At 44.6% G+C, this 20307-nt stretch overlaps 1 long non-coding RNA gene across 1 annotated transcript in view; it reads left to right on the top strand.

Annotated features, from left to right (window-relative positions):
* The window catches only part of LOC126204456 (uncharacterized), a 59022-nt gene that overhangs the window by 19168 nt on the left and 19547 nt on the right, over positions 1-20307 (top strand). The window contains exon 2 of the long non-coding RNA XR_007540512.1: positions 15664-15808. This is a non-coding gene — a long non-coding RNA (uncharacterized LOC126204456). The remainder of the gene's footprint in view (positions 1-15663; positions 15809-20307) is intronic.

The raw sequence follows: 20307 nt of genomic DNA, 5'->3' as shown, positions 1-20307 counted from the left end.
AGGCCACAACAACAACAACCCGATATACAGTTGATCGATAGCGCAACGCACGTTCAATCTGTCTATCACTATAACCATTTTGATGAAATGTAACTTCAAGATGGGACGGCTCAGCTGGCAAAGTCTCAGCGTCAGAAACGACGTGTGGCCTGTGTACCAAGGTACGAAGTGCCCCTTCACGCTGAGCCGGATGGTGACAACTATTAGCCTGTAAGTAGAAGTCGGTGTGAGTACGTTTCCTGTAGACTCAAGTCCCAATGATCCATCATCTTTCCTCCTAACCAACACGTCAAGAAAGGGAAGGCAACCATCCTCTTCCACCTCCATCGTAAAACGAATATTCGGGTGGATCGAGTTCAGATGTTCTAGGAAGACATTCAAATTCTCCCTACCATGAGACCAAACAACGAAGGTATCGTCAACGTATCTAAAGAAACAGGCGGGTTTCAAAGGCGCCGACTCCAATGCACGTTCCTCGAAGTCTTCCATAAACATATTTGCGATCACAGGCGACAACGGACTACCCATCGCAACTCCATCTGTGTGCTCGTAATACTGGTCATCAAATAAAAAATAAGTTGATGGCGACACATGCCTAAAGAGATTAGTTAAATCAGCAGCAAACCTGGCTTCAATTAACCGCAACGAATCAGACAGAGGAACACGAGTGAAGAGAGAGACCACATCGAAACTCACTAAAATATCAGAGTCATTCAGCCTCAGTCCCTCCAAACGACGTAAAAAATCAGCTGAGTTCCTGATATGATGTTCACACCGACCTATTTATGGACTCAACAGAGAACCAATATACTTGGCTACACGATATGTCGGAGCGCCGATGTTACTCACTATAGGACGAAAAGGAACCCCTTTCTTGTGAACCTTCGGAAGGCCACATGACCTAGGGGGAACAGCACTATAGGTGTTAAGACTTGATAGTGTCCTGCGACAAACCACTTTTCTTCAGGAGGCTGTTGATCTTTCTCTCAACACTTTTCGTGGGTTCAGCATCGATTCTGCGATACGCTGATTCAGATAGTAAACGTTGCGTCTTTTGTACATAATCATGTTTATTTAAAACAACGGTGGCATTGCCCTTGTCAGCAGGTAAAATAACAATACTGGGATCAACTCTGAGAGAGCGTAAAGCAGCCCTCTCTGCTGATGTTACATTACTCTTGGGTAGACGAGCCCTAGTCAAAACACGGCATGCCTCCCTCCTAACAAAAAACAAAAAAAAAAAAAAATGGTTCAAATGGCTCTGAGCACTATGGGAGTTAACATCTATGGTCATCAGTCCCCTAGAACTTAGAACTACTTAAACATAACTAACCTAACTTATGTACTGAGCATAAACGGCACACACGATTACAGCAGCCATGTAGAACTGCTATTGCCGAACATTGCTTGGATCTGGTCACCCCATGTTATGTAATAACACCGAGATATTGGCATGCACGTCCAGCTGTTGGGACAATGTTATTAGGGACACAGTTGAGATTAAATTAGCGAGCAACCTCGTTAACAGGGATGGAGGTTTCTGTTTAAACTCTGTTTGGAATCCGGCTCTCTCCCTTGTTAAACACAGAGGGGCAGAGTCAATGCTACCTCACCTGCGAATTCATAGTCTCACTATCGATAGCTCTGACTTTGGTCATCTTATGTGGCACTAGTGTTCAGTGTGTGTGTTATCTTTCCTGCTTCAGTCCGAGAACCGAGGTTTTAAATTTGCATGTACGCCGCCTGTCCGTTGCAGTTTGCGTTGAAAATAGCGCGGTGTTCTCCCGCCGAAATATCGGCGGTGGCTGAGAGTGTTACCTGGCTGAATTCCCGGAAGTTATTTGAAAGTGTGGAACAGTGTTAGTTTTCCGTTTCTTCCCATGACAATTGTTTCTTCTTTGTACAGAGCGGTAAATAATTTGATCCCCAGTGATGACCATTAGCATCGGACTGAATCGGTAACACACACAAATGTAGTAAATATGCTCTTATAGGCAGCATCCAGCATCGACTTACCTGCTGTGGACATTTAGCAAACTGATAATGGCTCCGGAGACACTTGGCTTTCCATACCAGATCTATTGACTCCGTGTACACCACTGATATCATTCTGCGGCTTGCAACTTTATTTTTTCAGAAAACGAAAAACAATACAGTAATCTGGGTGCTCGGTTATTTTGAACATTCCGCGGTCTCTGGTGATGGGGGAACCATCAATTTGCGTTTCACCAGTACAAGCATTCCGCCTACTGGAGCAGCCAGCCGCTTTCAGGATTCTTTTGACAACATGCTCACCCTACGTTTCATCGGCAGGGCTTAGGCTGAGGCCAGGTGCGAATGCTAGAGGCTTGTAATGTCTTGCTCTGTTTCACAACTGCATACGAACATTCATGTGAGAGATGGACATTGCTGTCTGATGGGTAGTGGATACATAACAGTACAGATATTCAGCATTAAACAGTAAAATAAAATGAAAGTAAATGAAGTGTAGTGAGTAGAGTTTTGCATTGGAGGGCTCGAGTTGGATAGTTCACTTACAGGTCTGGGTGTAATATTTTTTATTTTATAATTTGACTCTACATAATAAACAAGGCTGCTTTGGCTCGAATAATAATAATATAATAATAATGGAAAGGACCGAAAAACGTCTGGTCAGAAGCGAGTAAGTTGTAGGATCGAATACGGACTGTGTCAATTTTTTTCTCTCTGCTTTTTAACCTAGCGTAGAAAAACGGTAAAATGTCTGGCTAGGAAACAAAGGGTTGTTGGATCGAACGCTACCTGGGTCACTTTTTTACACTCTAGCTTTTAACAAAAGAAAAGGCGGTAAAGGGCTTGCTTGGAAACTGAGATGTCGCTAGATCGAATCTCGGTCGATCCACGAATTTTTCAGTCTTCATTTTAACCTACCCTTCACCTCTCAACAATGTGAGACGTCGCCAGGAACGACACGTGGTTTGGATTCCACGTTACTCTGTTAACTTTCAGCACGTGGGCAACTGGCGCAGTTTAAGGACTCGCAGGTCGCTGATGTCGTCTCCAACAGAAAAACTTGCATACTGGTCCACACGAAATTCTAGTAACAATAATAATAATAATTATGATTATTATTATCTATATACATACAATTAAGTTTGCATAGAACCCTCAGAGCACGAATCCTACTCGCAGTTTTCTGTTTTTTGTTTTTAATTAGGATTATCAGAAGCAATCAATTTACAATTCGTTTCCTTAGCTGACTTTGCTAAAAATTATTCCTGTCTTAATCTACTATTATTTACCCTAAAACCAGCAGCTGTAGAACACGTGTTTGGTACTGGGGAGGGGAAGGAGCGTTCATACTTTGTTATTGTTTATTTCCCCCCTCCCCCCCTCCCCTCATCGCGAAATTTATCTTGCTGTCATCCTCACATTTAATATGCCACATGCATACTATTTTAATAACAATAACAGTGCAGTATATAAGGGGCAGTCAAATGAAAAGCAGATATATTGAAAAAAAAAGTAAGTAAACTGTGGTGTTCAGTGCCTTCATGGAAAAAGTTTGCACTTTTCTACGGATTCATGATAGTTCCCAAGAGCGCACTTTTTCGTCTGAAGCAAATCTATGGCCTCAAATGTCCTTCTTGACAACTCCAAAAATATGGAAATCGAATATTGAGGTATGGAGGACGTGTAAGGTTTTTCTAGTGAAACTTTTCTAGCATAGTCTAAACAACCTGCCAACAAAATGTCAATCCACATGTTGGCAAGATCGTATCGAGTATACTGGAAAACATTCATTGCAAACTCTTTACACATCGTGAGACCTGAGTTTCTCCTGGCGTATACAACTTTCAAATAACTTTCGGGAATTCAGCCAGGTAACACTTTCAGCGACCGCCGATATTTCGGCCGGAGAACACCCCGCCATTTTCAAGGCAAACTGCAACGGACAGGCGGCGTACATGCAAATTTAATACCTCGGTTCTCCGACAGAAGCAGGAAAGATAACACACACACACACACACTGAACACTAGTGCCACCAAAGATGACCAAAGTCAGAGCTATCGATAGTGAGACTATGAATTCGCAGGTGAGGCAGCATTGACTCTGTTCCTCTGTTTTTTGACAAGGGAGAGAGTCGGATTCCAAACAGAGTTTAAACAGAAACCTCCATCGAGGTTGCTCGCTAATTTAATCTCAACTGCCTCCCTAATGACACTGTCCCAATAGCTGGACGTGCATGCCAATATCCCGGTGTTATTATATAACATGGGGTGACCAGTATCCAAGCAATGTTCGGCAATTGCAGATCTATTTGGCTGCTGTAATCGTGTGTGCCGTTTATGCTCAGTACATCTGTCCTCCACGGTCCTGATAGTTTGACCAATATATGCCATGCCGCAGCTACAAGGAATACGATATACACCCGCCTTACACAGTCCAAGCTCATCCTTTACGGAACTCAAAAGTGCTCTAATTTTAGATGGAGGTCGGAAAACACATTTCACATCGTATATCCGTAAAATACGACCGATCTTATTGGACGTGTTCCCTACGTAAGGCAAAAAGGCAGTAGACTTAAGTGTTGACTCAGAATTATCATCAATCACCCGATGTACAGTTGGTCGATAGCGCAACGCACGTTCAATCTGTCTATCACTATAACCATTTTGACGAAATGTAACATCAAGATGGGACAGCTCAGCTGGCAAAGTCTCAGCGTCAGAAACGACATGTGCCCTGTGTTCCAAGGTACGAAGTACCCCTTCACGCTGAGCCGAATGGTGACAACTTTTAGCTTGTCAGTACAAGTCGGTGTGCGTACGTTTCCTGTAGACTGCATGTCCCAATGATCCATCATCCTTCCTCCTAACCAACACGTCGAGAAAGGGAAGGCAACCATCCTCTTCCACCTCCATCGTAAAACGAATGTTCGGGTGGATCGAGTTCAGATGTTCTAGAAAGACATTCAAATTCTCCCTACCGTGAGGCCAAACAACGAAGGTATCGTCAACGTATCTAAAGAAACAGGCGGGTTTTAAAGGCGCCGACTCCAATGCACGTTCCTCGAAGTCTTCCATAAATAAATTTGCGATCACAGGAGACAACGGACTACCCATCGCAACTCCATCTGTCCGCTCGTAATACTGGTCATTAAATAAAAAGTAAGTGGATGTCAACACATGCCTAAAGAGATTAGTTAGATCAGCAGCAAACCTGGCTTCAATTAACCGCAACGAATCAGACAGATTAACACGAGTGAAGAAAGGGACCACATCGAAACTCACTAAAATATCAGAGTCATTCAGCCTCAGCCCGTCCAAACGACGTAAAAAGTCAGCTGAGTTCCTGATATGATGTTCACACCGTCCTACTTGTGGACTCAACAGAGAAGCAAGATGCTTGGATACACGATATGTCGGGGCGCTGATGTTACTCACTATAGGACGGAAAGGAACCCCTTCCTTATGAACCTTTGGAAGGCCATATAACCTAGGGGGAACGGCACTATAGGTGTTAAGCCTCTTCATTGTGTCCTGCGACAAACCACTTTTCTTCAGGAGGCTGTTGGTCTTTCTCTCAACACTTTTCGTGGGGTCAGCATCGATTCTGCGAGACGCTGAATCAGATAGTAAACGTTGCATCTTTTGTACATAATCATGTTTATTTAAAACAACGGTGGCATTGCCCTTGTCAGCAGGTAAAATAACAATACTGGGATCAACTCTGAGAGAGCGTAAAGCAGCCCTCTCTGCTGCTGTTACATTACTCTTGGGTGGACAAGCCCTAGTCAAAACACGGCATGCCTCCCTCCTAACTTCCTCTGCAGCGTCAGGAGGTAGTTTGCAAACTGCCTGTTCAATTGAACTAATAAAATCAACTACCGGCAAATTCTTCGGAGTGGGTGCAAAGTTTAAACCCTTCCCTAGCACGGATAAGGTTGCGTCGTCAAAAGATTTCTCTGTGAGATTTATCACAGAACGTCGAGATATAACATCCGACTCCGCGCGATGAAAACGTTCAAACTTTGCCAAATGCCGGGCAGTAACGGAGTTGTACTCCCAGTCAGCTTGGGTCCATGAGGCACCGTCCAACCAATCCCAAGTGAAATCAGAGACTTCAGATGCAACCATTAAATGAAAACGATACAATTCTTTGGAAACAGAATTCAAACGTCGACGAGTAAAACGAATCCTTTCGCGAACAAGAGCCAAGCCAGCACGTTGCTTGATACGATTGGCGGCAGGAGAATTAATATGGTGCACAACCTTAGCAAATGTTGGGACATGATTTTCATCACGACACCTCAATAAAAACGACAAAGCACATTGCAGTCTAACTCGACAGCTACGAAGTTTATCCAACTTACGTAAACACCGATACATTTCCTCCCCCTAGAGGTAAACAATGTGAGACCTGAGTTTCTCCTGGCGTATACAACTTTCAAATAACTTCCGGGAATTCAGCCAGGTAACACTTTCAGCGACCGCCGATATTTCGGCGGGAGAACACCCCGCCATTTTCAAGGCAAACTGCAACGGACAGGCGGCGTACATGCAAATTTAATACCTCGGTTCTCCGACAGAAGCAGGAAAGATAACACACACACACACACACACACTGAACAATGCTGATTTAACTAATCTCTTTAGGCATGTGTTGACATCCACCTACTTTTTATTTAATGACCAGTATTACGAGCAGACAGATGGAGTTGCGATGGGTAGTCCGTTGTCTCCTGTGATCGCAAATTTATTTATGGAAGACTTCGAGGAACGTGCATTGGAGTCGGCGCCTTTAAAACCCGCCTGTTTCTTTAGATACGTTGACGATACCTTCGTTGTTTGGCCTCACGGTAGGGAGAATTTGAATGTCTTTCTAGAACATCTGAACTCGATCCACCCGAACATTCGTTTTACGATGGAGGTGGAAGAGGATGGTTGCCTTCCCTTTCTCGACGTGTTGGTTAGGAGGAAGGATGATGGATCATTGGGACATGCAATCTAGAGGAAACGTACTCACACCGACTTGTACTTACAAGCAAATAGTTGTCACCATTCGGCTCAGCGTGAAGGGGTACTTCGTACCTTGGAACACAGGGCACATGTCGTTTCTGACGCTGAGACTTTGCCAGCTGAGCTGTCCCATCTTGATGTTACATTTCGTCAAAATGGTTATAGTGATAGACAGATTGAACGTGCGTTGCGCTATCGACCAACTGTACATCGGGTGATTGATGATAATTCTGAGTCAACACTTAAGTCTACTGCCTTTTTGCCTTACGTAGGGAACACGTCCAATAAGATCGGTCGTATTTTACGGATATACGATGTGAAATGTGTTTTCCGACCTCCATCTAAAATTAGAGCACTTTTGAGTTCCGTAAAGGATGATCTTGGACTGCGTAAGGCGGGTGTATATCGTATTCCTTGTAGCTGCGGCATGGCATATATTGGTCAAACTATCAGGACCGTGGAGGACAGATGTACTGAGCATAAACGGCACACACGATTACAGCAGCCAAATAGATCTGCAATTGCCGAACATTGCTTGGATACTGGTCACCCCATGTTATATAATAACACCGGGATATTGGCATGCACGTCCAGCTATTGGGACAGTGTTATTAGGGAGGCAGTTGAGATTAAATTAGCGAGCAACCTCGATGGAGGTTTCTGTTTAAACTCTGTTTGGAATCCGGCTCTCTCCCTTGTCAAAAAACAGAGGAACAGAGTCAATGCTGCCTCACCTGCGAATTCATAGTCTCACTATCGATAGCTCTGACTTTGGTCATCTTTGGTGGCACTAGTGTTCAGTGTGTGTGTGTGTGTGTGTGTTATCTTTCCTGCTTCTGTCGGAGAACCGAGGTATTAAATTTGCATGTACGCCGCCTGTCCGTTGCAGTTTGCCTTGAAAATGGCGGGGTGTTCTCCGGCCGAAATATCGGCGGTCGCTGAAAGTGCTACCTGGCTGAATTCCCGGAAGTTATTTGAAAATCTTTACACATCCTCCATACCTCATATATTTTTCAATGAAGGCAATGTCTGCCTCTCTTTTTTTCTTTGTTGAATTTCCCCATCTGGGGCAGGCTGGCAGCAGTATAGGCCATGCTCTTCATGTGAGAGACAGTAAGTACACAACGTGGAGACATTTAAAACAACATAAAGAGAAAATATCGTTAGACAGAGATATAAAAAAAAGGGGATAACATAATGGAATATAAAATACAAAGGGGGTGACTGCATTAATGGAGATAAAAATCTAAAAAAAGGAGTGTACACAAAAAACGACTCACTGTGACGATTAAAAAACACAAGGTAAAGTACAGCTGGAGCATAAAAGTGGCGACGGGTGGAATATCACAAAAAAATCACAGACGGCAACACTGAGTACAAGTCCAGTACAGGACTCAGACAGAAGCTAAACGATGTCAAAGTTAGCGTAAGGAGGGCTATGCGTGAAGCGTTCAGTGAATTCGAAAGTAAAATTCTTTGTACCGACTTGACAGAAAAGCCTAGGAAGTTCTGGTCTTACGTTAAATCAGTAAGTGGCTCGAAACAGCATATCCAGACACTCCGGGATGATGATGGCATTGAAATAGAGGATGACACGCGTAAAGCTGAAGTACTAAACACCTTTTTCCAAAGCTGTTTCACAGAGGAAGACCGCACTGCAGTTCCTTCTCTAAATCCTCGCACAAACGAAAAAATGGCTGACATCGAAATAAGTGTCCAAGGAATAGAAAAGCAACTGGAATCACTCAACAGAGGAAAGTCCACTGGACCTGACGGGATACCAATTCGATTCTACACAGAGTACGCGAAAGAACTTGCCCCCCTTCTAACAGCTGTGTACCGCAAGTCTCTAGAGGAACGGAAGGTTCGAAATGATTGGAAAAGAGCACAGGTAGTCCCAGTTTTCAAGAAGGGTCGTCGAGCAGATGCGTAAAGCTATAGACCTATATCTCTGATGTCGATCTGTTGTAGAATTTTAGAACATGTTTTTTGCTCGCGTATCATGTCGTTTTTGGCAACCCAAAATCTACTATGTAGGAATCATCATGGATTACGGAAACAGCGGTCGTGTGAGACCCAACTCGCTTTATTTGTTCATGAGACCCAGAAAATATTAGATACAGGCTCCCACGTAGATGCTATTTTCCTTGACTTCCGGAAGGCATTCGATACAGTTCCGCACTGTTGCCTGATAAACAAAGTGAGAGCCTACGGAATATCAGACCAGCTGTGTGGCTGCATTGAAGAGTTTTTAGCAAACAGAACACAGCATGTTGTTCTCAATGGAAAGACGTCTACAGACGTTAAAGTAACTTCTGGCGTGCCACAAGGGAGTGTTATAGGACCATTGCTTTTCACAATATATATAAATGACCTAGTAGATAGTGTCGGAAATTCCATGCGGCTTTTCGCGGATGTTGCTGTAGTACACAGAGAAGTTGCAGCATTATAAAATTGTAGCGAAATGCAGGAAGATCTGCAGCAGGCACTTGGTGCAGGGAGGGACAACTGACCCGTAACATAGACAAATGTAATGTATTGCGAATACATAGAAATAAGGATCCTTTATTGTATGATTATATGATAGCGGAACAACCACTGGTAGCAGTTACTTCTGTAAAATATCTGGGAGTATGCGTGCGGAACGATTTGAAGTGGAATGATCATATAAAATTAATTGTTGGTAAGGCGGGTACCAGGTTGAGATTCATTGGGAGAGTCCTTAGAAAATATAGTCCATCAACAAAGGAGGTGGCTTACAAAACACTCGTTCGACCTATACTTGAGTATTGCTCATCAGTGTGGGATCCGTACCAGATCGGGTTGATGGAGGAGATAGAGAAGATCCAAAGAAGAGCGGCGCGTTTCGTCACAGGGTTATTTGGTAACCGTGATAGCGTTACGGAGATGTTTAGCAAACTCAAGTGGCAGACTCTGCAACAAGAGAGGCGCTCTGCATCGCGGTGTAGCTTGCTCGCCAGGTTTCGAGAGGATGCGTTTCTGGCTGAGGTATCGAATATATTGCTTCCCCCTACTTATACCTCCCGAGGAGATCACGAATGTGAAATTAGAGAGATTCGAGGGCGCACGGAGGCTTTCAGACAGTCGTTCTTCCCGCGAACCATACGCGACTGGAACAGGAAAGAGAGGTAATGACAGTGGCACGTAAAGTGCCCTCCGCCACACACCGTTGGGTGGCTTGCGGAGTGTAAATGTAGATGCACATGTAGATTAAAATGACAGCACTTGATGTCATTGTAGAACAGTACCGGACACAACAATGACGTAGCACACTGATTACAAAGATCAAACTGGGAGGATCTCCCAGCAGGAAGGATACAAGGGAAGAAAGGCGGGGGGGGGGGGGGGGGGTGTTCAAATGGTTCAAATGGCTGTGAGCACTACCAAGGTCATCAATCCCCTAGAACTTAGACCTACTTAAACCTAACTAACCTAAGGACATCACACACACATCCATGCCCGAGGCAGGATTCGAACCTGCGACCGTAGCGGTCACGCGGTTCCAGACTGAAGCGCCTAGAACCGCTCGGCCACTTCGGCCGGCGCGGATACAGAAGGCGACCACCTCGTCTCACATTGGGATAAATATTTTAACAGCTATGTCAGTTACTTTTCAAATAATGAAGAGTTTAGTTTCTGTTTTCGAACTGTCTTGTTTTGATTTTGCTGTCCCTTATATGTCTAAAGTACAGCAATATAAGAAAGTAATTCATTAACTAGAGGAAACTGAAAAAGAAGCAAATCAAAGTTTTTGCGATATGGTATGAAGGGACAGGATTATAGGATATATATCAAGATATTAGGGAGTAACCTCCATCGTAGTAGAGGGAGCTGTAGAGTGTAAAAATTGTAGGGGAAGACAGAGATTGTGACTTCCTATTATGTTTTCATGCGTTAATTGTTCTCTGTTATGGTAACTAAGCGTCTCTGCTTAGCGAGAGTTTCACAAAGGATTACACGGAAAGGGTAACATACACTGGTGTCCAAAATTAAAGCAACAAACCACTATTTCCTCGTGCTGTGTCTAATTCGCGATATAATCATACAAACTGTCAAGAGGTGTCCATACGATCGTGTACTGCACGAAAGATGGCATTCTGGTCTATATACAACCACGCCAGTGATGACGTCAGGGTAGCAATCAAACGGGATAGTGTCTGCCAAGAAGTCCCACATCCACAGTCGCTGTGTACACAGTCACAGACGGTTCAGTAGGCGCAGAGAAGAGCTCTACCAGCCTCTCTGAGGTTGAGGGCCGTGGGAAGAGTGGAAGCAGGAGAGTCGCAAACTGAGGAGCCCTGATCTACATCTACATCTACATCTCCATCGTTACTCCGCAATCCACACTTAAGTGCCTCGCAGAGGGTTCATTGAACCATTTTCATACTACTTCTCTACCATTCCACTCTCGAATGCCGCGTGGGAAAAAGGAACACCTAAATCTTTCCGTTCGAGCTCTGATTTCTCTTATTTTATTATGATGATCATTTCTCCCTACGTAGGTGGGTGTCGACAAAATATTTTCGCATTCGGAAGATTGTGATTGAAATTTCGCAAGTAGATTTCGCAGCAAAGCAAACCGCCTTTGTTTCGGTGAGTGTCACCACTATTGCGCGATAACACGAAATGAGCTGCCCTTTTTTGCTCTTTTTCGACGTCCTACCTGGTAAGGATCCCATACCGCGCAGCAATATTCCAGCAATGTAGGCTGTCTCTTTAGTGGGTTTGTCGCATATTTTAAGTGTTCTGCCAACACAGCGGAGTCTTTATTTAGCCTACCCCACAATATTATCTATGTTGTCTTTCCAATTTGAGTTGCTCGTAATTGTAGTTTCTAGGTATTTAGTCGAATTTACTGCCCCTAAATTTGTGCGATTTATCGTATACCCAAAATTTATCGGATTTCTTTTAGTACCCATCTGGATGACTTCGCACTTTTCTTTGTTTAGTGCTAATTGCCACTTTTCGCACCATACAGAAAATCTCTCTAGATCATTTTCAATTGGAATTGATCGTCTGATGATTTTACTAGACGGTAAATTACAGCGTCATCTGCAAAAAACCTAAGGGGGCTGCTCAGATTATCACCTAGATCATTTATGTAAATCAGGAGCAGCAGAGGGCCTATGACACTACCTTGCGGAACGCCAGATATCACTTCTCTTCTAATCGATGATTTACCGTCTGTCACTACGAACTGTGACCTCTCCGAGAGGAAATCACGAATCCAGTCAGACAACTGAGACGATACTCCATATGCACGCAATTTGATTAATAGTCGCTTGTGAGGAACGGTATCAAAAGCCTTCTGGAAATCTAGGAGTATGTAATCGGTCTGAGATCCCTTGTCGATAGCACTCATTACTTCATGGGAATAAAGAGCTATCTGTGTTGCACAAGAACGATATTTTCTGAATCCGTGTTGGTTATGTATCAATAAGTCATTTTATGTATCAATAAGTCATTTTCTTCAAGGCGATTCATAATGTTCGAGTACAGTATATGCTCCAAAATCCTACTGCCAATTGAGGTGAGTGATATGGGTCTGTAATTCAATGGGTTACTCCTATTTCCTTGCTTGAATATTGGAGTGACCTGTGCTACTTCCCAGTCTTTAGGAACAGACATTTCGTTAAGTGAGCGATTCTATATGATTGCTAAGAAAGGCGCTATTGTGTCTGCAAACTCTGAAAGGAACCTGATTGGTATACCCACCTGGACTGGAAAACTTGCCTTTCTTAAGTGATTTGAGTTGTTTCGCAACACGTAAGGTATCTACTTTTATGTCACTCATGCTAACAACTGTTATAGTTTCAAATCCTGGAGTATTTAGTTCGTCTTCTTTCATGAAGGAATTACTGAAAACTGTATTTAGTAACTCCGCTTTGGTGGCACCATCATCGCTAACATTTCCATCGCTATATCGCAGTGACGGTATTTACTGTTTTTTGACACTGGTGTACTTTACATACGACCAGAATCTCTTTGGGTTTTCTACCATATTTTGAGACAATATTTCATTGTGGAAACTATTAAAAGTATCTCGCATTGACGTCCGGACTAAATTTCGAGCTTCCGTGAAACTTAGCCAGTCTTGGGGATTTTGCGTTCTTCTAAATTTGGCATGTCTTTTTCTTTGCTTCTGCAACAATGTTCCGACGTGTTTTGTGTACCATGGTGGAACAGTCCCGTCTCTTATTAACTTATGCGGTATGAATCTACCTATTTATGTCAATACCGTATCTTTGAATTAGAGCCATATCTGGTCTACACTTACATAATTAGCTTGGAAGGAATGGAGACTCTCTCTTAGGAAGGCATCAAGCGAACTTTTATGTGCTGTTTTAAACAGATATATTTTGCGTTTATTTTTAGTGGTTTTTGTTGACATGGTTTTGAGCCTCGCTACAATGACCTTGTGTTCACTAATCCCTGTATCCGTCGTGACGCTCTCTATTAGATCACGACTATTTGTGGCTAGGAGGTCAAGTCCGTTTTCGCAAACATTTACAAATCGTGTGGGCTCATGAGCTAATTGTTCAAAGTAATTCTCAGAGAAAGCATTTAGTACAATTTCGGAAGATGTTTTCTGCTTACCACCGGCTTTGAACATGTACTTTCGCCAACAAATCGTGGGTAGATTGAAGTCTCCACCAATTATAACTGTATGAGTGGGGTACTAATTTGTAATGAGATTCAAGTTTTCTTTGAAGCGTTCAGCTATTATATCACCTGAGTCGGGTGGCCGGCAGAAGGAACCAATTATTATTTTGCTACGGCTGTTGAGTATAACCTCTACCCATAGTAATTCGAAGGAACTATCTATTTCAACTTCACTACAAGATAAACTACTACCAACAGACACAAACACAACACCACCTACTTTATTTAATCTATACTTTCTGAACACGGTTTGCACCTCTGTAAAATTTTCGGCAGAATTTATCTCCGGGTTTAGCAGCTTTCTGTTCCTATAACGATTCCAGCTTCAGCTTTCTATCAGCGCTTGAAGCTCTGGTACTTTCCCAACACAGCTACGACAATTAACAACTACAATACCGACTGTTGCTTGGTCGATTTTCGTCTTTTATCTGCCCTGTACCTTTGGAGCCCTTTTTGATCTTTCCCGAGGCTGTCTAACCTAAAAAACTGCCCAGGTCACGCCACACAGCCCTTGCTACCCGTGTAGCTGCCTCCTGTGTGTAGTGGACAGCTGACCTATTTAGCGGAACCCGAAACCCCGCCACTCTATGGCTTAATGTGAGTCGTCCTGGACGTGCTGTAGCGAAGAAAACGGTGTACAGAAGCCTTCGGTAGAGTGCACTCTACTGTATGTGTACCTCTGACGCGTCTTTACAGAAGGGAACGTCTAGAGTGAGCTGTCAACATGCCACCTGGACGTTCGAAGAGTGGTCCGATATTCTTTTCATGTCTAGTTGCTGCCTATTTCGGGCAAAAGGAGGTCCGACATGGTATTAGGAGGTGTCCCACGTCTTTACTCAGCGCAGTGTAAGTGTGCACTACAATTTTCAATACACGATACTAATTCAGGCACCTTTCCTTGGATGCAACTGCAGTTTAGTAATATAATATAAATCCGCTCTACATCGGATCTGGAAGAGAAGAGTTCTCTGAGGACATTGTTGCTGGTGTATTTTCGAATTAGGTAGGCAATTCGGCTATAATCCGAAAAGGGGGATTTCTGTAACCCAAGAAACCTCCATGCGCACGCCACACGTAATCCACTACCGCAGCAGCCACTTTCTGCATGTAGTGCACGCCGGACCTATCAAGGTGAACCCTAAAATCCTTTGCCTGATGGCGGAGATGGACTAATTCGCATCTGATACCAGCGTTGAATTGTCTCAGTCTCTGGCTTAGACCTTGCAATCTGCTCCAAGGTCAAAACCAGACGGTCAGGTGAGTCTTTTACACGTTTAATTCTCTGCATCAAAGAGCACAGTGAACTGTTCGAGTCTTAGTCCGAAGCCTTTCCAGCCAAGTGGCAGACGAGCCGACAGTAAGGTAGGAAGTGGCTGGGAGGGAGAAATGTTTCGAAGGGGATTCCCTTTTCTGGCATTCACCTGTGCTATCAACAGAAACCTCCCAATTACGTGTTTGGAACTGCAGTGCTGAATGTTTCTTAAGTTTCAGGGGCGATGCTTCTAGCTCCAAGTAGCATTCCGCGTTCAAAGTCTGCTGATTCCCATCGTGTGGGCATAATCACGTCAGAATCCTTTTCACACCACTTGAGTACAGATAACAGCTCTGTCAAAGCCCATCCCTTTTATACCTTGTACTGGGCAAAGATATAAATGCTATAGTGTGTCTGCAAACGTGTTTGTATTTTATACATGTTCGTAGGGCCGATTACTTGCTGCGGATGTGTAGTGTGCTTGCTATTTCTGGATGTTGCAGTTTTTACAAAGGGAGTGTAGGCAAGGTTTGTGTGTGTGCGTACACATGTTTGGGGGCCAGTGTGTGTGTGTGTGTGTGTGTGTGTGTGTGTGTGTGAGTGCGTGGAGGACTAAAGTTTATGGCTTTCTTGACTCTCACTAGAGTGCTCAAACTTTCCGTTAGCTCTGTGTGCCATTTTATATGTGTGTTCATATTTTTCGGCCGTCGCGCGATGGGTTGCAGTGGTCGCAAACGTTCTGATTGGGATGACACCTGGCGACCGCAAGGCGAAGCAGACGTGCCGCTGGCTCTGTACGGTGGAACCCAAGGAGTGTGGCCGGCGCAGCAGTAACTGCAAGAGGAGCCGAGACACTGGACGCACAAAACGGTGACTGACTCACTTCTTATTACATGTCAGTTGTAAGCTTAACATATTTATCACAATCGGTTTATGAGGCATTCGAGAAGAAAAATGAATGATTAAAATGTAGCGAGGGAGAAGAGAGAGAGAGAGAGAGAGAGAGAGAGAGAGAGAGAGGTGGGATGTCTACTGAGAAGCAACGATCATAATACGATGGGCGTTAAGTAAGTACTGCAACACTTTTTTTTCTGAAAGCAGGGTCGCAATACTCCATATTATTATGCTAGAACAAATAAGCCCTCGGTCACAAATATTAAGTCAAAATTGACCAGGTTTCGACGCTACTATGAGCGTCGTCTTCAGAATTAAACTAACTGTTCTAAAACGTAACATTTTGCGGCGTGCACTGCAGCTGTAGCGGTTATAAGCTAAGTACTGACAAACTTATTTGTGCTCTGTAATACAGTTATTAAATTTAAAAGATTTCAACGGTGTTGCGTGCCGTTTGTGGCGAAATAACGACTTAATAAACTTTTGTAATCGTTAGCTCGCTGTGTTTTAGAATGTTTTCAGTGTGTTGAAGTCGTTAGTAATTTTCGTGCTTGAGTTTTCAACTGATGTTTATTATTCTTTCTAGTGAAATATTTCAGTAAAATTTTCATATAGTGTTTTAACTTCGCTTAGTGTTACAGTGGTAGTTTTAATTTGTTGGTTGTAGCTAATAATTTTGTGAAGTTTTGCTGGAATTGGTATCGGCTGTGTTGTAGTAGTATTAATACAAGTAGCTGCTTTCTTAGTAGGCAGAGAATTTCGAGACCATTATTGTTAGTTCTTAAATACACTCCTGGAAATTGAAATAAGAACACCGTGAATTCATTGTCCCAGGAAGGGGAAACTTTATTGACACATTCCTGGGGTCAGATACATCACATGATTACACTGACAGAACCACAGGCACATAGACACAGGCAACAGAGCATGCACAATGTCGGCACTAGTACAGTGTATATCCACCTTTCGCAGCAATGTAGGCTGCTATTCTCCCATGGAGACGATCGTAGAGATGCTGGATGTAGTCCTGTGGAACGGCTTGCCATGCCATTTCCACCTGGCGCCTCAGTTGGACCAGCGTTCGTGCTGGACGTGCAGACCGCGTGAGACGACGCTTCATCCAGTCCAAAACATGCTCAATGGGGGACAGATCCGGAGATCTTGCTGGCCAGGGTAGTTGACTTACACCTTCTAGAGCACGTTGGGTGGCACGGGATACATGCGGACGTGCATTGTCCTGTTGGAACAGCAAGTTCCCTTGCCGGTCTAGGAATAGTAGAACGATGGGTTCGATGACGGTTTGGATGTACCGTGCACTATTCAGTGTCCCCTCGACGATCACCAGTGGTGTACGGCCAGTGTAGGAGATCGCTCCCCACACCATGATGCCGGGTGTTGGCCCTGTGTGCCTCGGTCGTATGCAGTCCTGATTGTGGCGCTCACCTGCACGGCGCCAAACACGCATACGACCATCATTGGCACCAAGGCAGAAGCGACTCTCATCGCTGAAGACGACACGTCTCCATTCGTCCCTCCATTCACGCCTGTCGCGACACCACTGGAGGCGGGCTGCACGATGTTGGGCCGTGAGCGGAAGACGGCCTAACGGTGTGCGGGACCGTAGCCCAGCTTCATGGAGACGGTTGCGAAAGGTCCTCGCCGATACCCCAGGAGCAACAGTGTCCCTAATTTACTGAGAAGTGGCGGTGCGGTCCCCTACGGCACTGCGTAGGATCCTACGGTCTTGGCGTGCATCCGTGCGTCGCTGCGGTCCGGTCCCAGGTCGACGGGCACGTGCACCTTCCGCCGACCACTGGCGACAACATCGATGTACTGTGGAGACCTCACGCCCCACGTGTTGAGCAATTCGGCGCTAAGTCCACCCGGCCTCCCGCATGCCCACTATACGCCCTCGCTCAAAGTCCGTCAACTGCACATACGGTTCATGTCCACGCTGTCGCGGCATGCTACCAGTGTTAAAGACTGCGATGGAGCTCCGTATGCCACGGCAAACTGGCTGACACTGACGGCGGCGGTGCACAAATGCTGCGCAGCTAGCGCCATTCGACGGCCAACACCGCGGTTCCTGGTGTGTCCGCTGTGCCGTGCGTGTGATCATTGCTTGTACAGCCCTCTCGCAGTGTCCGGAGCAAGTATGGTGGGTCTGACACACCGGTGTCAATATGTTCTTTTTTCCATTTCCAGGAGTGTAGTTCTACCGGTGTAAGTGAACTTAGGTAACGTAGACGTATAGTTTTTTTTTCAGTAACTGTAAAATTTACTATGAGTGAAAAGTGTGCGCTCTGTCGTAGGTTTGTGAGTAGTGGATTACGGTGTGGGATTTGTTCAAAGTATTTTCATTGGGGGGAATGCAGTGGGGAAGCCATTGGTCATTTTAGGGAGATCCTCTCCTGGGAATGTATATTTCTGTAGTAGAAACAAGTTAATAGAGGAGCAGGAGCGTAAGATCTGTGCCCTCCAGGTGCAGTTACAATGTGCAAAGGAGGAACTAGATAGGTTGAGGAGGGTGAAGGGAGGTACTCAGACAGTTTTACTTTGCATACATGCAATAGATACGACCAACTGTCAGAGTTGAGTGGAGAGGAGTCTCGTGTAGCCGTAGATGTAGGTAACTTGCAGCAGTCCTCAGCAATTAGGAGGCCCAGGTTAGTTGCAAAGTCTAGCAGAAAGAAGGTTCTGCTGCTAGGTAGTTCCCACGGTAGAGGTGTGGGCCAGCAGTTGCAGGAAGTGTTGGGGAGTGAGTACCAGGTCACCAGCATTGTGAAGCCTAGTGCAGGGTTGGCTCAGGTGACTGAAAGCATAGGGGAGTTATGTAAGAGTTTTACGAAAGAGGTTCAGGTAGTGATAGTGGGTGGAGCAGGGAACAGTCTCGATAGGGACGGGGAATATGATGTCAGTGGTGACTTGGTTAAGATAGCTACTCAAACTGGTGGCACTAATGTGCATTTCGTGCAACTGTTTCAGTGTCATGATCGGCCTCACCTTAATGCGGCTGTTAGGCGCGTTAATGTGGGGCTGGGGAGGGCGCTGATGGCGGAGGGCATGGATCACATCTCAGTGGTGCCAGTTGGGTCTATCAGTAGATGGGGTTTCACTAGGCATGGCCTGCACCTCAATACGTATGGGAAGGGGAGGCTGGCTAAGCTTATAGGTGACGGTGTAGTGGGTGGTGGTGGTGGTGGTGGTGGTAGTGGTATCACTCATGGAAAAATTCCTATAGTAGTTGGTGTTAGAGCTGCACCTTATTTAGACTGAAGTCAGCTGATAGGTATACCTGCTTAAAGGAAGTGCCTCTAACTAATGGCTCACCTCCAGAGGATGTAATGTTTCCAAGTAGAGAAGGAATTAGCATATTTCATCAAAATATAAGAGGTATTAAAGTTAGTGAACTACTAATAGATGTTAACTCTGAAATTATTGGTATATCAGAGCACCAGTTAAATAATTTGATAATTCAGAGGCTTCCTTTACCAGGCTACAGATTAGCTGGCTGTTTCTCAAGGAGTTCTTTGCGGGGTGGGGGAGTGGCTGTGTACGTAAAAAACTTTATTTCATTTGAGTCCATAGACGTATCACGACACTGCACTGAACAGATATTTGAAAGTTATGCAGCATTAGTTGAATTTAGTGAAACTAAACTTCTACAGGGCTATTACAAATGATTGAAGCGATTTCATAATTTCACTGTAGCTCCATTCATTGACATATGGTCACGACACACTACAGATACGTAGAAAAACTCATAAAGTTTTGTTGGGTTGAAGCCGCACTTCAGGTTTCGGCCTCCAGAGTGCTCGAGAGCGCAGTGAGACAAAATGGCGACAGGAGCCGAGAAAGCGTATGTCGTGCTTGAAATGCACTCACATCAGTCAGTCATAACAGTGCAACGACACATCAGGGCGAAGTTCAACAAAGATCCACCAACTGCTAACTCCATTCGGCGATGGTATGCGCAGTTTAAAGCTTCTGGATGCCTCTGTAAGGGGAAATCAACGGGTCGGCCTGCGGTGAGCGAAGAAACGGTTGAACGCGTGCGGGCAAGTTTCACGCGTAGCCCGCGGAAGTCGACGAATAAAGCAAGCAGGGAGCTAAACGTACCACAACCGACGGTTTGGAAAATCTTACGGAAAAGGCTAAAGCAGAAGCCTTACCGTTTACAATTGCTACAAGCCCTGACACCCGATGACAAAGTCAAACGCTTTGAATTTTCGGCGCGGTTGCAACAGCTCATGGAAGAGGATGCGTTAAGTGCGAAACTTGTTCTCAGTGATGAAGCAACATTTTTTCTTAATGATGAAGTGAACAGACACAATGTGCGAATCTGGGTGGTAGAGAATCCTCACGCATTCGTGCAGCAAATTCGCAATTCACCAAAAGTTAACGTATTTTGTGCAATCTCACGGTTTAAAGTTTACGGCCCCTTTTTCTTCTGCGAAAAAAACGTTACAGGACAC

Source organism: Schistocerca nitens, chromosome 9 (genome assembly GCF_023898315.1).
Source record: "Schistocerca nitens isolate TAMUIC-IGC-003100 chromosome 9, iqSchNite1.1, whole genome shotgun sequence".
Taxonomy (NCBI): Eukaryota; Metazoa; Arthropoda; class Insecta; order Orthoptera; family Acrididae; genus Schistocerca; species Schistocerca nitens.
Note: the sequence above shows the minus strand (reverse complement) of the source record. Positions and strands in the feature narration are given on the sequence as shown.